General features: G+C 63.8%; 1 protein-coding gene across 3 annotated transcripts in view; it reads right to left on the bottom strand.

Annotated features, from left to right (window-relative positions):
- Positions 1 to 14,892, bottom strand: part of LOC137346275 (zinc finger SWIM domain-containing protein 1-like) — a 66,278-nt gene extending 51,386 nt beyond the window's left edge. For 2 of the 3 annotated variants that reach the window (XM_068009740.1, XM_068009742.1), the window contains exon 1: positions 14,764 to 14,892. The gene's annotated coding sequence lies outside the window, so the exon portion shown is untranslated. The remainder of the gene's footprint in view (positions 1 to 14,763) is intronic. The other variant, XM_068009741.1, reaches the window with a different exon arrangement.
- Positions 14,893 to 16,065: the final 1,173 nt, after the last annotated feature.

Genomic DNA, 16,065 nt, shown 5'->3' with positions numbered 1-16,065 from the left:
GGAGAGGGAGAATCTGTGGGATGGGGAGGGAGGGAGGGGGAGGATCTGTGGGATGGGAAGGGAGTTGGAGGATCTGTGGGATGGGGAGGGAGGGAGGGAATGAGGGGGGGAGGGTGAGGGAGGATCTGTGGGATGAGGACGACGGGAGGAGGAGGATCTGTGGGATTGGGTGGGAGGGGGAGAATCTGTGGGATTGGGTGGGAGGGGGAGGATCAGTGGGATTGGGTGGGAGGGGGAGGATCTGTGCGAGGGGGAGGGAGGGGTGAGGGAGAAGGAGGATCTGTGGGATGTGGAGGAGGGGGAGGATCTATGGGATGGGAAAGGAGGGAGGGAGGGGGAGGATCTGTGGGATGGGGAGGGAGGGTGAGGATCTATGGGATGGGAAGGGAGGGAGGGAGGGGGAGGATCTGTGGGATGGGGAGGGAGGGAGGGGGAGGATCTGTGGGATGGGGAGGGAGGGAGGGGGAGGATATGTGGGATGAGGACGACGGGAGGAGGAGGATCTGTGGGATTGGGTGGGATGGAGGGGGAGGATCTGTGCGAGGGGGAGGGAGGGGTGAGGGGGAGGGAGAAGGAGGATCTGTGGGATGTGGAGGGAGGGGGAGGATCTATGGGATGGGAAGGAAGGGAGGGAGGTAGGGAGGGGGAGGATCTGTGGGATGGGGAGGGAGGGGGAGGATCTATGGGATGGGAAGGGAGGGAGGGAGGGAGGGGGAGGATCTGTGGGATGGGGAGGGAGGGAGGGAGGGGGAGGATCTGTGGGATGGGGAGGGAGGGACGGAGGGGGAGAATCTGTGGGAGAGGGAGGGAGGGAGGGAGGGGGAGGATCTGTGGGAGGGGGAGAATCTTTGGGATGGGGAGGGAGGGAGGGGAAGGATCTGTGGGATGGGGAGGGAGGGAGGGGGAGGATATGCGGGATTGGGATGGAGGGAGGGGGAGGATCTGTGGGAGGGGGAGGGAGGGAGGGAGGGGGAGGATCTGTGGGATGGGGAGGGAGGGAGGGGAAGGATCTGTGGGATCGGGAGGGAGGGAGGGGGAGGATCTGTGGGATCGGGAGGGAGGGAGGGGTAGGATCTGTGGGATCGGGAGGGAGGGAGGGGGAGGATCTGTGGGATGGGGAGGGAGGGAGGGAGGGGGAGGATCTGTGGGATGGGGTGAGGGAGGGAGGGGGAGAATCTGTGGGATGGGGAGGGAAGGAGGGGGAGGATCCGTGGGATGGGGTGGGAGGGAGGGGGAGGATATGCGGGATTGGGATGGAGGGAGGGGTAGGATCTGTGGGATGGGGAGGGAGGGGTAGGATCTGTGGGATCGGGAGGGAGGGAGGGGGAGGGAGGATCTGTGGGATCGGGATGGAGGGAGGGGGAGGATCTGTGGGAGGAGGAGGGAGGGAGGGGGGGAGGGAGGGGGAGGATCTGTGGGATGGGGAGGGAGGGAGAGGAAGGATCTGTGGGATCGGGAGGGAGGGAGGGGGAGGATCTGTGGGATCGGGAGGGAGGGAGGGGGAGGATCTGTGGGATCGGGAGGGAGGGAGGGGGAGGATCTGTGGGATGGGGAGGGAGGGAGGGAGGGGGAGGATCTGTGGGATGGGGTGAGGGAGGGAGGGGGAGAATCTGTGGGATGGGGAGGGAAGGAGGGGGAGGATCCGTGGGATGGGGTGGGAGGGAGGGGGAGGATATGCGGGATTGGGATGGGGAGGGAGGGGTAGGATCTGTGGGATGGGGAGGGAGGGGTAGGATCTGTGGGATGGGGAGGGAGGGGGAGGATCTGTGGGATGGGGGAGGATCTGTGGGATGGGGGAGAATCTGTGGGATGGGGGAGAATCTGTGGGATGGGGGAGAATCTGTGGGATGGGGGAGAATCTGTGGGATGGGGGAGAATCTGTGGGATGGGGGAGAATCTGTGGGATGGGGGAGAATCTGTGGGATGGGGGAGAATCTGTGGGATGGGGGAGAATCTGTGGGATGGGGAGGGAGGGGGAGAATCTGTGGGATGGGGAGGGAGGGAGAGGCTCTGTGGGATGGGAAGGGAGAGGGAGAATCTGTGGGATGGGGAGGGAGGGAGGGAGAGAATCTGTGGGATGGGGAGGGAGAGAGGGAGGGGGAGGATCTGTGGGATGGGGAGGGAGGGAGGGGGAGAATCTGTGGGAGAGGGAGGGAGGGAGGGGGTGGATCTGTGGGAGGGGGAGGATCTGTGGGATGGGGAGGGAGGGAGGGGGAGGATCTGTGGGATGGGGAGGGAGTGAGGGGGAGGATATGTGGGATTGGGATGGAGGCAGGGGGAGGATCTGTGGGATGGGGAGGGAGGGAGGGGGAGGATCTATGGGATGGGAAAGAAGGGAGGGAGGGAGGGAGGGGGAGGATCTGTGGGATGGGGAGGGAGGGTGAGGATCTATGGGATGGGGAGGGAGGGAGGGAGGGTGAGGATCTATGGGATGGGGAGGGAGGGAGGGAGGGGGAGGATCTGTGGGATGGGGAGGGAGGGAGGGAGGGGGAGGATCTGTGGGATGGGGAGGGAGGGAGGGAGGGGGAGGATCTGTGGGATGGGGAGTGAGGGAGGGTGGGAGGGGGAGGATCTGTGGGATGGGGAGGGAGGGAGAGTGTGAGGGGGAGGATCTGTGGGATGGGGAGGGAGGGAGGGTGGGAGGGGGAGGATCTGTGGGATGGGGAGGGAGGGAGGGTGGGATGGGGAGGATCTGTGGGATGGGGAGGGAGGGGGAGGATCTGTGGGATGGGGAGGGAGGGGGAGGATCTGTGGGATGGGGAGGGAGGGAGGGGGAGGATCTGTGGGATGGGGAGGGAGGGAGGGGGAGGATCTGTGGGATTGGGAGGGAGGGAGGGGGAGGATCTGTGGGATGGGGAGGGAGGGAGGGGGAGCATCTGTGGGATGGGGTGTGAGGGAGGGTGGGAGGGGGAGGATCTGTGGGATTGGGAGGGAGGGAGGGAGGGGGAGGATCTGTGGGATGGGGAGAATCTGTGGGATGGGGGAGAATCTGTGGGATGGGGGAGAATCTGTGGGATGGGGGAGAATCTGTGGGATGGGGGAGAATCTGTGGGATGGGGGAGAATCTGTGGGATGGGGGAGAATCTGTGGGATGGGGGAGAATCTGTGGGATGGGGAGGGAGGGAGGGGGGAGAATCTGTGGGATGGGGAGGGAGGGAGAGGCTCTGTGGGATGGGAAGGGAGAGGGAGAATCTGTGGGATGGGGAGGGAGGGAGGGGGAGGATCTGTGGGATGGGAAGGGAGTTGGAGGATCTGTGGGATGGGGAGGGAGAGGGAGAATCTGTGGGATGGGGAGGGAGGGAGGGGGAGGATCTGTGGGATGGGAAGGGAGTTGGAGGATCTGTGGGATGGGGAGGGAGGGAGGGAATGAGGGGGGGAGGGTGAGGGAGGATCTGTGGGATGAGGACGACGGGAGGAGGAGGATCTGTGGGATTGGGTGGGAGGGGGAGGATCTGTGGGATGGGGTGGGAGGGAGGGAGGGGGAGAATCTGTGGGATGGGGTGGGAGGGGGAGGATCTGTGGGATTGGGTGGGAGGGGGAGGATCTGTGCGAGGGGGAGGGAGGGGTGAGGGAGGAGGAGGATCTGTGGGATGTGGAGGAGGGGGAGGATCTATGGGATGGGAAAGAAGGGAGGGAGGGAGGGAGGGGGAGGATCTGTGGGATGGGGAGGGAGGGTGAGGATCTATGGGATGGGAAGGGAGGGAGGGAGGGGGAGGATCTGTGGGATGGGGAGGGAGGGAGGGAGGGGGAGGATCTGTGAGATGGGGAGGGAGGGAGGGGGAGGATCTGTGGGATGGGGAGGGAGGGAGGAGGAGGATCTGTGGGATGGGAAGGGAGAGGGAGAATCTGTGGGATGGGGAGGGAGGGAGGGGGAGGATATGTGGGATGAGGACGACGGGAGGAGGAGGATCTGTGGGATTGGGTGGGAGGGGGAGGATCTGTGGGATTGGGTGGGATGGAGGGGGAGGATCTGTGCGAGGGGGAGGGAGGGGTGAGGGGGAGGGAGAAGGAGGATCTGTGGGGTGTGGAGGGAGGGGGAGGATCTATGGGATGGGAAGGAAGGGAGGGAGGTAGGGAGGGGGTGGATCTGTGCGATGGGAAGGGAGGGAGGGAGGGGGAGGATCTGTTGGATGGGGAGGGAGGGAGGGAGGGGGAGGATCTGTGGGATGGGGAGGGAGGGAGGGGGAGAATCTGTGGGAGAGGGAGGGAGGGAGGGAGGGGGAGGATCTGTGGGAGGGGGAGAATCTGTGGGATGGGGAGGGAGGGAGGGGAAGGATCTGTGGGATGGGGAGGGAGGGAGGGGGAGGATATGCGGGATTGGGATGGAGGGAGGGGGAGGATCTGTGGGAGGGGGAGGGAGGGAGGGAGGGGGAGGATCTGTGGGATGGGGAGGGAGGGAGGGGAAGGATCTGTGGGATCGGGAGGGAGGGAGGGGGAGGATCTGTGGGATCGGGAGGGAGGGGGAGGATCTGTGGGATGGGGTGGGAGGGAGGGAGGGGGAGGATCTGTGGGATGGGGTGAGGGAGGGAGGGGGAGAATCTGTGGGATGGGGAGGGAAGGAGGGGGAGGATCCGTGGGATGGGGGAGAATCTGTGGGATGGGGGAGAATCTGTGGGATGGGGGAGAAGCTGTGGGATGGGGAGGGAGGGAGAGGCTCTGTGGGATGGGAAGGGAGGGGGAGGATCTGTGGGATCGGGAGGGAGGGAGGGGAAGGATCTGTGGGAGGGGGAGGATCTGTGGGATGGGGAGGGAGGGAGGGAGGGGGAGGATCTGCGGGATGGGGAGGAAGGGAGGGAGGGAGGGGGAGGATCTGCGGGATGAGGAGAGAGGGAGGGAGGGGGAGGATCTGTGGGATGAGGAGGGGGGGAGGGGGAGGATCTGTGGGATTGGGAGGGAGGGAGGGAGGGAGCGGGAGGATCTGTGGGATGAGGAGGAAGGGAGGAGGAGGATCTGTGGGATGGGAAGGGAGGGGGAGGATCAGTGGGATGGGGTGGGAGGGAGGGGGAGGATCTGTGGGATGGGGAGGAGCTGCGGGATGAGGAGGGAGGGGGAGAATCTGCGGGATGAGGAGGGGGGGGGAGGGGGAGGATCTGTGGGATGGGGAGGGAGGGAGGGCGGGAGAGGGAGAATCTGTGGGATGGGGAGGGAGGGAGGGAGAGAATCTGTGGGATGGGGAGGGAGGGAGGGGGAGGATCTGTGGGATGGGGAGGAAGGGAGGGGGAGGATCTGTGGGATGGGGAGGGAGGGAGGGGGAGGATCTGTGGGATGGGGAGGGAGGGAGGGGGAGGATCTGTGGGATGGGGGGGTGAGGGAGGGAGGGTGGGAGGGGGATGATCTGTGGGATGGGGAGGGAAGGTGGGGAGGATCTGTGGAATGCGGGGGGGGAGGGAGGAGGAGGATCTGTGGGATGGGGAGGGAGGGGCGGAGGGAAGGAGGGTGGGGGAAGATCTGTGGGATGGGGAGGGAGGGAGGAGGAGGATCTGTGGGATGGGAAGGGAGAGGGAGAATCTGTGGGATGGGGAGGGAGTGAGGGGGAGGATCTGTGGGATGAGGACGACGGGAGGAGGAGGATCTGTGGGATGGGAGGGGGAGGATCTGTGGGATTGGGTGGGAGGGGGAGGATCTGTGCGAGGGGGAGGGAGGGGTGAGGGAGAAGAAGGATCTGTGGGATGTGGAGGGAGGGGGAGGATCTATGGGATGGGAAGGGAGGGAGAGAGGGAGGGGGAGGATCTGTGGGATGGGGAGGGAGGGGGAGGATCTATGGGATGGGAAGGGAGGGAGGGGGAGGATCTGTGGGATGGGGAGGGAGGGAGGGAGGGGGAGGATCTGTGGGATGGGGAGGGAGGGAGGGGGAGAATCTGTGGGAGAGGGAGGGAGGGAGGGGGAGGATCTGTGGGATGGGAGGGAGGGAGGGGGAGGATCTGTGGGATGGGGAGGGAGGGAGGGGGAGGATCTGTGGGATGGGGGAGGGAGGGAGGGGGAGGATCTGTGGGATGGGGAGGGAGGGAGGGGGAGGATCTGTGGGATGGGGAGGGAGGGAGGGGGATGATCTGTGGGATGGGGAGGGAGGGATTAGGGAGGGAGGGAGGGGGAGGATCTGTGGGATGGGGAGGGAGGGAGGGGGAGGATCTGTGAGATGGGGTGTGAGGGAGAGTGGGAGGGGGAGGATCTGTGGGATTGGGAGAGAGGGACGGAGGGGGAGGATCTGTGGGATGGGGAGGAAGGGAGGGTGGGGGAGGATCTGTGGGATGAAAAGGGAGGGGGAGGATCTCTGGGATGGGGAGGGAGGGAGGGAGGGAGAGGACCTGTGGGATGGGGAGGGAGGGAGGGGGAGAATCTGTGGGAGAGGGAGGGAGGGAGGGGGAGGATCTGTGGGATGGGGGAGAATCTGTGGGATGGGGGAGAATCTGTGGGATGGGGGAGAATCTGTGGGATGGGGGAGAATCTGTGGGATGGGGGAGAATCTGTGGGATGGGGGAGAATCTGTGGGATGGGGAGAATCTGTGGGATGGGGAGGATCTGTGGGATGGGGAGGATCTGTGGGATGGGGAGGATCTGTGGGATGGGGAGGATCTGTGGGATGGGGAGGATCTGTGGGATGGGGAGGGAGGGAGGAGGAGGATCTGTGGGATGGGAAGGGAGGGGGGGAGAGGATCTGTGGGATGGGGAGGGAGGGAGGGAGAGGATCTGTGAGATGGGGAGGGAGGGAGGGAGAGGATCTGTGGGATGGGGAGGGGGAGGATCTGTGGGACAGGGAGGGAGGGAGAGGATCTGTGGGATGGGGAGGGGGAGGATCTGTGGGATGGGGGAGAATCTGTGGGATGGGGGAGAATCTGTGGGATGGGGGAGAATCTGTGGGATGGGGGAGAATCTGTGGGATGGGGGAGAATCTGTGGGATGGGGGAGAATCTGTGGGATGGGGGAGAATCTGTGGGATGGGGTGGGAGGGAGAGGCTCTGTGGGATGGGAAGGGAGAGGGAGAATCTGTGGGATGGGGAGGGAGGGAGGGAGAGAATCTGTGGGATGGGGAGGGAGGGAGGGGGAAGGATCTGTGGGATGGGAAGGAAGGGAGGGGGAGGATCTATGGGATGGGAAGGGAGGGAGGGGGAGGATCTATGGGATGGGGAGGGAGGGGGAGGATCTATGGGATGGGAAGGGAGGGAGGGGAAGGATCTGTGGGAGGGGGAGGGGGAGGGAGGATCTGTGGGAGGGGGAGGGAAGGAGGGGGAGGATCTGTGGGATCGGGAGGGAGGGAGGGGAAGGATCTGTGGGAGGGGGAGGATCTGTGGGATGGGGAGGGAGGGAGGGGGAGGATCTGTGGGATGGGGAGGGAGGGAGGGAGGGGGAGGATCTGCGGGATGGGGAGGGAGGGAGGGAGGGGGAGGATCTGCGGGATGGGGAGGGAGGGAGGGAGGGGGAGGATCTGCGAGATGAGGAGAGAGGGAGGGAGGGGGAGGATCTGTGGGATGAGGAGGGGGGGAGGGGGAGGATCTATGGGATTGGGAGGGAGGGAGGGAGGGAGCGGGAGGATCTGTGGGATGAGGAGGAAGGGAGGAGGAGGATCTGTGGGATGGGAAGGGAGGGGGAGGATCAGTGGGATGGGGTGGGAGGGAGGGGGAGGATCTGTGGGATGGGGAGGAGCTGCGGGATGAGGAGGGAGGGGGAGAATCTGCGGGATGAGGAGGGGGTGGGGAGGGGGAGGATCTGTGGGATGGGGAGGGAGGGAGGGCGGGAGAGGGAGAATCTGTGGGATGGGGAGGGAGGGAGGGAGAGAATCTGTGGGATGGGGAGGGAGGGAGGGGGAAGGATCTGTGGGGAAGGGAGGGGGAAGGATCTGTGGGGAAGGGAGGAAGGGAGGGGGAGGATCTGTGGGATGGGGAGGGAGGGAGGGGGAGGATCTGTGGCATGGGGAGGGAGGGAGGGGGAGGATCTGTGGGATGGGGAGGAAGGGAGGGGGAGGATCTGTGGGATGGGGAGGGAGGGAGGGGGAGGATCTGTGGCATGGGGAGGGAGGGAGGGGGAGGATCTGTGGCATGGGGAGGGAGGGAGGGGGAGGATCTGTGGGATGGGGGGGTGCGGGAGGGAGGGTGTGAGGGGGATGATCTGTGGGATGGGGAGGGAAGGGGGCGGAGGATCTGTGGGATGGGGGGGTGAGGGAGGGAGGGTGGGAGGGGGATGATCTGTGGGATGGGGAGGGAGGGGCGGAGGGAAGGAGGGTGGGGGAAGATCTGTGGGATGGGGAGGGAGGGAGGAGGAGGATCTGTGGGATGGGAAGGGAGAGGGAGAATCTGTGGGATGGGGAGGGAGTGAGGGGGAGGATCCGTGGGATGAGGACGACGGGAGGAGGAGGATCTGAGGGATTGGGAGGAGGGGGAGGATCTGTGGGATTGGGTGGGAGGGGGAGGATCTGTGCGAGGGGGAGGGAGGGGTGAGGGAGAAGAAGGATCTGTGGGATGTGGAGGGAGGGGGAGGATCTATGGGATGGGAAGGGAGGGAGAGAGGGAGGGGGAGGATCTGTGGGATGGGGAGGGAGGGGGAGGATCTATGGGATGGGAAGGGAGGGAGGGGAAGGATCTGTGGGATGGAGAGGGAGGGAGGGGGAGGATCTGTGGGATGGGGAGGGGGAGGATCTGTGGGATGGGGGAGAATCTGTGGGATGGGGGAGAATCTGTGGGATGGGGGAGAATCTGTGGGATGGGGGAGAATCTGTGGGATGGGGGAGAATCTGTGGGATGGGGGAGAATCTGTGGGATGGGGGAGAATCTGTGGGATGGGGGAGAATCTGTGGGATGGGGTGGGAGGGAGAGGCTCTGTGGGATGGGAAGGGAGAGGGAGAATCTGTGGGATGGGGAGGGAGGGAGGGAGAGAATCTGTGGGATGGGGAGGGAGGGAGGGGGAAGGATCTGTGGGATGGGAAGGAAGGGAGGGGGAGGATCTATGGGATGGGAAGGGAGGGAGGGGGAGGATCTATGGGATGGGAAGGGAGGGAGGGGGAGGATCTATGGGATGGGGAGGGAGGGGGAGGATCTATGGGATGGGAAGGGAGGGAGGGGAAGGATCTGTGGGAGGGGGAGGGGGAGGGAGGATCTGTGGGAGGGGGAGGGAAGGAGGGGGAGGATCTGTGGGATCGGGAGGGAGGGAGGGGAAGCATCTGTGGGATCGGGAGGGAGGGAGGGGAAGGATCTGTGGGAGGGGGAGGATCTGTGGGATGGGGAGGGAGGGAGGGGGAGGATCTGTGGGATGGGGAGGATCTGCGGGATGGGGAGGGAGGGAGGGAGTGGGAGGATCTGCGAGATGAGGAGAGAGGGAGGGAGGGGGAGGATCTGTGGGATGAGGAGGAAGGGAGGAGGAGGATCTGTGGGATGGGAAGGGAGGGGGAGGATCAGTGGGATGGGGTGGGAGGGAGGGGGAGGATCTGTGGGATGGGGAGGAGCTGCGGGATGAGGAGGGAGGGGGAGAATCTGCGGGATGAGGAGGGGGGGGGGAGGGGGAGGATCTGTGGGATGGGGAGGGAGGGAGGGCGGGAGAGGGAGAATCTGTGGGATGGGGAGGGAGGGAGGGAGAGAATCTGTGGGATGGGGAGGGAGGGAGGGGGAAGGATCTGTGGGATGGGGAGGAAGGGAGGGGGAGGATCTGTGGGATGGGGAGGAAGGGAGGGGGAGGATCTGTGGGATGGGGAGGGAGGGAGGGGGAGGATCTGTGGGATGGGGAGGGAGGGAGGGGGAGGATCTGTGGGATGGGGGGGTGCGGGAGGGAGGGTGGGAGGGGGATGATCTGTGGGATGGGGAGGGAAGGGGGGGGAGGATCTGTGGGATGGGGAGGGAAGGGGGGGGAAGATCTGTGGGATGGGGAGGGAGGGGCGGAGGGAAGGAGGGTGGGGGAAGATCTGTGGGATGGGGAGGGAGGGAGGAGGAGGATCTGTGGGATGGGAAGGGAGAGGGAGAATCTGTGGGATGGGGAGGGAGTGAGGGGGAGGATCTGTGGGATGAGGACGACGGGAGGAGGAGGATCTGAGGGATTGGGTGGGAGGGGGAGGATCTGTGCGAGGGGGAGGGAGGGGTGAGGGAGAAGAAGGATCTGTGGGATGTGGAGGGAGGGGGAGGATCTATGGGATGGGAAGGGAGGGAGAGAGGGAGGGGGAGGATCTGTGGGATGGGGAGGGAGGGGGAGGATCTATGGGATGGGAAGGGAGGGAGGGGGAGGATCTGTGGGATGGGGAGGGAGGGAGGGAGGGGGAGGATCTGTGGGATGGGGAGGGAGGGAGGGGGAGAATCTGTGGGAGAGGGAGGGAGGGAGGGGGAGGATCTGTGGGATGGGGAGGGAGGGAGGGGGAAGATCTGTGGGATGGGGAGGGGGAGGATCTGTGGGATGGGGAGGGAGGGAGGGGGATGATCTGTGGGATGGGGAGGGAGGGAGGGAGGGGGAGGATCTGTGGGATGGGGAGGGAGGGATTACGGAGGGAGGGAGGGGGAGGATCTGTGGGATGGGGAGGGAGGGAGGGGGAGGATCTGTGGGATGGGGTGTGAGGGAGAGTGGGAGGATCTGTGGGATTGGGAGAGAGGGACGGAGGGGGAGGATCTGTGGGATGGGGAGGAAGGGAGGGAGGGGGAGGATCTGTGGGATGGGGAGGGAGGGGGAGGATCTATGGGATGGGGAGGGAGGGAGGGAGGGAGGGAGAGGACCTGCGGGATGGGGAGGGAGGGAGGGGGAGAATCTGTGGGAGAGGGAGGGAGGGAGGGGGAGGATCTGTGGGATGGGGGAGAATCTGTGGGATGGGGGAGAATCTGTGGGATGGGGGAGAATCTGTGGGATGGGGGAGAATCTGTGGGATGGGGGAGAATCTGTGGGATGGGGGAGAATCTGTGGGATGGGGAGGATCTGTGGGATGGGGAGGATCTGTGGGATGGGGAGGATCTGTGGGATGGGGAGGATCTGTGGGATGGGGAGGATCTGTGGGATGGGGAGGGAGGGAGAGGCTCTGTGGGATGGGAAGGGAGAGGGAGAATCTGTGGGATGGGGAGGGAGGAAGGGGGAGGATCTGTGGGATGGGGAGGGAGGGAGGAGGAGGATCTGTGGGATGGGAAGGGAGGGGGGGAGAGGATCTGTGGGATGGGTAGGGAGAGAGGGAGAATATCTGTGGGATGGGGAGGGAGGGAGGGAGAGGATCTGTGGGATGGGGAGGGGGAGGATCTGTGGGACAGGGAGGGAGGGGGAGGATCTGTGGGATGGGGAGGGGGAGGATCTGTGGGATGGGGGAGAATCTGTGGGATGGGGGAGAATCTGTGGGATGGGGGAGAATCTGTGGGATGGGGTGGGAGGGAGAGGCTCTGTGGGATGGGAAGGGAGAGGGAGAATCTGTGGGATGGGGAGGGAGGGAGGGAGAGAATCTGTGGGATGGGGAGGGAGGGAGGGGGAAGGATCTGTGGGATGGGAAGGAAGGGAGGGGGAGGATCTATGGGATGGGAAGGGAGGGAGGGGGAGGATCTATGGGATGGGGAGGGAGGGGGAGGATCTATGGGATGGGAAGGGAGGGAGGGGGAGGATCTGTGGGATGGGGAGGGAGGGAGGGGGAGGATCTGTGGGATGGGGAGGGAGAGAGGGGGAGAATCTGTGGGAGAGGGAGGGAGGGAGGGGGAGGATCTGTGGGAGGGGGAGGATCTGTGGGATGGGGAGGGAGGGAGGGGGAGGATCTGTGGGATGGGGAGGGAGGGAGGGGGAGGATCAGTGGGATGGGGAGGGAGGGAGGGAGGGGGAGGATCTGTGGGATGGGGGGAGGGAGGGAGGGGGAGAATCTGTGGGATGGGGAGGGGGAGGATCTGTGGGATGGGGTGGGAGGGGGAGGATCTGTGGGATGGGGAGGGAGGGAGGGGGAGGATATGCGGGATTGGGATGGAGGGAGGGGGAGGATCTGTGGGATGGGGTGGGAGAGGGAGGATCTGTGGGATTGGGTGGGAGGGGGAGGATCTGTGCGAGGGGGAGGGAGGGGTGAGGGAGAAGGAGGATCTGTGGGATGTGGAGGAGGGGGAGGATCTATGGGATGGGAAAGAAGGGAGGGAGGGAGGGAGGGGGAGGATCTGTGGGATGGGGAGGGAGGGTGAGGATCTATGGGATGGGAAGGGAGGGAGGGAGGGAGGGGGAGGATCTGTGGGATGGGGAGGGAGGGAGGGAGGGGGAGGATCTGTGGGATGGGGAGTGAGGGAGGGTGGGAGGGGGAGGATCTGTGGGATGGGGAGGGAGGGAGGGTGGGAGGGGGAGGATCTGTGGGATGGGGAGGGAGGGAGGGGGAGGATCCGTGGGATGGGGTGTGAGGGAGGGTGTGAGGGGGAGGATCTGTGGGATTGGGAGGGAGGGAGGGAGGGAGGGGGAGGATCTGTGGGATGGGGGAGAATCTGTGGGATGGGGGAGAATCTGTGGGATGGGGGAGAATCTGTGGGATGGGGAGGGAGGGGGGAGAATCTGTGGGATGGGGAGGGAGGGAGAGGCTCTGTGGGATGGGAAGGGAGAGGGAGAATCTGTGGGATGGGGAGGGAGGGAGGGGGAGGATCTGTGGGATGGGGAGGGAGGGAGGAGGAGGATCTGTGGGATGGGAAGGGAGTTGGAGGATCTGTGGGATGGGGAGGGAGGGTGGGAATGAGGGGGGGAGGGTGAGGGAGGATCTGTGGGATGAGGACGACGGGAGGAAGAGGATCTGTGGGATTGGGTGGGAGGGGGAGGATCTGTGGGATGGGGTGGGAGGGAGGGAGGGGGAGAATCTGTGGGATGGGGTGGGAGGGGGAGGATCTGTGGGATTGGGTGGGAGGGGGAGGATCTGTGCGAGGGGGAGGGAGGGGTGAGGGAGGAGGAGGATCTGTGGGATGGGGAGGGAGGGTGAGGATCTATGGGATGGGAAGGGAGGGAGGGAGGGGGAGGATCTGTGGGATGGGAAGGGAGGGAGGGAGGGGGAGGATCTGTGGGATGGGGAGGGAGGGAGGAGGAGGATCTGTGGGATGGGAAGGGAGAGGGAGAATCTGTGGGATGGGGAGGGAGGGAGGGGGAGGATCTGTGGGATGAGGACGACGGGAGGAGGAGGATCTGTGGGGTTGGGTGGGAGGGGGAGGATCTGTGGGATGGGGTGGGAGGGAGGGAGGGGGAGAATCTGTGGGATGGGGTGGGAGGGGGAGGATCTGTGCGAGGGGGAGGGAGGGAGGGAGGGAGGGAGGGGGAGGATCTGTGGGATGGGGAGGGAGGGGGAGGATCTATGGGATGGGGAGGATCTATGGGATGGGAAGGGAGGGAGGGAGGGGGAGGATCTGTGGGATGGGGAGGGAGGGAGGGAGGGGGAGAATCTGTGGGAGGGGGAGAATCTGTGGGATGGGGAGGGAGGGAGGGGGAGGGAGGATATGCGGGATTGGGAGGGAGGGAGGGAGGGAGGGGGAGGATCTGTGGGATGGGGAGGGAGGGAGGGGGAGGATCTGTGGGATGGAGGGAGGGAGGGGGAGGATCTGTGGGATGGGGAGGAAGGGAGGGAGAGGACTTGTGGGATGGGGAGGGAGGGAGAGGACCTGTGGGATGGGGAGGGAGGGAGGGAGGGAGAGGACCTGTAGGATGGGGAGGGAGGGAGGGCGAGAATCTGTGGGAGAGGGAGGGAGGGAGGGGGAGGATCTGTGGGATGGGGGAGAATCTGTGGGATGGGGGAGGATCTGTGAGATGGGGGAGGATCTGTGGGATGGGGGAGGATCTGTGGGATGGGGGAGGATCTGTGGGATGGGGGAGGATCTGTGGGATGGGGGAGGATCTGTGGGATGGGGGAGGATCTGTGGGATGGGGGAGGATCTGTGGGATGGGGGAGGATCTGTGGGATGGGGGAGGATCTGTGGGATGGGGGAGGATCTGTGGGATGGGGGAGGATCTGTGGGATGGGGGAGGATCTGTGGGATGGGGAGGATCTGTGGGATGGGGGAGGATCTGTGGGATGGGGGAGGATCTGTGGGATGGGGAGGGAGGGAGAGGCTCTGTGGGATGGGCAGGGAGAGGGAGAATCTGTGAGATGGGGAGGGAGGGGGAGGATCTGTGGGATGGGGAGGGGGAGGATCTGTGGGATGGGGAGGGGGAGGATCTGTGGGATGGGGAGGGGGAGGATCTGTGGGATGGGGAGGGGGAGGATCTGTGGGATGGGGAGGGGGAGGATCTGTGGGATGGGGAGGGGGAGGATCTGTGGGATGGGGAGGGGGAGGATCTGTGGGATGGGGAGGGGGAGGATCTGTGGGATGGGGAGGGGGAGGATCTGTGGGACAGGGAGGGAGGGAGAGGATCTGTGGGATGGGGAGGATCTGTGGGATGCGGAGGGAGGGAGGAAGAGGATCTGTGGGATGGGGAGGGAGGAGGAGGATCTGTGGGATGGGGAGAGAGGAGGAGGATCTGTGGGATGGGGAAGGAGGGAGGAAGAGGATCTGTGGGATGGGGAGAGAGGAGGAGGATCTGTGGGATGGGGAGGGGGAGGATCTGTGGGATGGGGAGGTAGGGGGAATCTCTGGGATTGGGATTGGTTTGGGGGAGTCTCTGGGTTTGAATTGGGGGGAGAGGTGAATCTCAGGGATTGAGGAATTCTCTCGGACTGGGGGTCGGGGTGTTTTTCCGGTGATGTGCAGCCTGCGACCGCTTTGTGCTGGGGCCGGGCCCGGGAGCCGTCGCCGCTTTGTTCGGGCCGGGCCCGGGAGCTGGCGGCCGGGCAGCGGGTCCACGCTGAGCCCCCGGATCCCCCAGTTACCGGCCTACCATACCTACCTACCGTCCTCCGACTCTCTGCGCCGCCATCCGCGGCCGGCCTCAGGGGAAGAACAGATTGACGGATCAAAACGCGGCCTCCGGCTCCGCAGCGACAGCTTCACCCGCCCGCTCCACATCCGCCGGCAGTGCCGGCCACCCCGCACATGCGCGCTGCGTCCTCCGCCGAAAGGAATGGGGCATTTTCCACACCGCGCTGCACTGTGGGCAATCAGGCCGCCATTTCTGTTTGTGCTTCCTCCACAATCACCATCATTAAAAAGGTGAAATCTACTGCAAGTGCTCGAAATAAATAGAAATTGCCTGAAATAATGACCTGGAACTAGAGTGATGGAGATGGAGACGATCAATGATTTCCAAAGGAATATGCATGGGCACTTGAGGGAAATAAACTCGTAGGGCTACTCGGATAGAGTGGGTTGGGGTTGGGGGATAGGATTGATTGGATTGCTCGATTTCGAGCCGGCATGGGCGAGACGAGCCGATTGCCTTCCTGTTGTGCCGTCTCACGCTATGGCTCTATGACTAAATACTTAGCAGTGTCTGGTGTCATCTGGGGGGAGAGAAAAACATACTTCGCATTTCACGCCGATAATGAAAGTTAAAACGTTAACTCTTTTTTCTCTCTCCACCAGTGCTGTCACACCTACTGAGTGTTTTCAACATTTTCGATTTCTTTCCCTATCATCACTGCAACAACAGTCATTGACACCGAGCGACAACAGGAGATATTAGTAAAAACAAAATAATGCGGATGCTGCAAATCTGAATTAAAAACAGAAAGTAATGGAAATACTCAGCGGGTCAGGCAGCATCCGTGGAGAGAGAAAAAGAGTTAATGTTTCAGGTCTGTGACCTTTCATCAGAACTGTTTCTCTCTCCACAGATACTGCCAGACCTGCTGAGTATTTCGAGCACTTTCTGTTTTTATTCCAGGATATGTTTGGGCAATTGATAAAATTTTGGCCAAAGAAAGCATCTTGAAGGAGGCAAGAGAAACAGAGAGGTTTAGGGAGGGAATTCCATGATTCAGGCCCAGGCAGCTGAAGGCGCTGCCACCGCTTGTGGCACGGTGGAAATTGTTCATGTGCAGGACACCAGAATCGGAGGAGCGCAGATATCTTGGAGGTTTATAGGGCTGAAGGGGGTTAGAGATGAGACAGGTGAGGCCACAAAGGGATTTGAAAACTAGAATGAGACTTTTAAAATGAGGCTTTGCCAGGCCAGGAGCCAATGTAGGTCAGTGAACACAGGAGTGATGCGTGAACGGAACTTGGTGAAAGTTACCGAGTATGAACTGGA

This window comes from Heterodontus francisci, chromosome 29 (genome assembly GCF_036365525.1).
Source record: "Heterodontus francisci isolate sHetFra1 chromosome 29, sHetFra1.hap1, whole genome shotgun sequence".
Classification (NCBI taxonomy): domain Eukaryota; kingdom Metazoa; phylum Chordata; class Chondrichthyes; order Heterodontiformes; family Heterodontidae; genus Heterodontus; species Heterodontus francisci.
The sequence above is the reverse complement of the archived record's forward strand: the minus strand, read 5'-3'. Positions and strand labels throughout refer to the sequence as shown.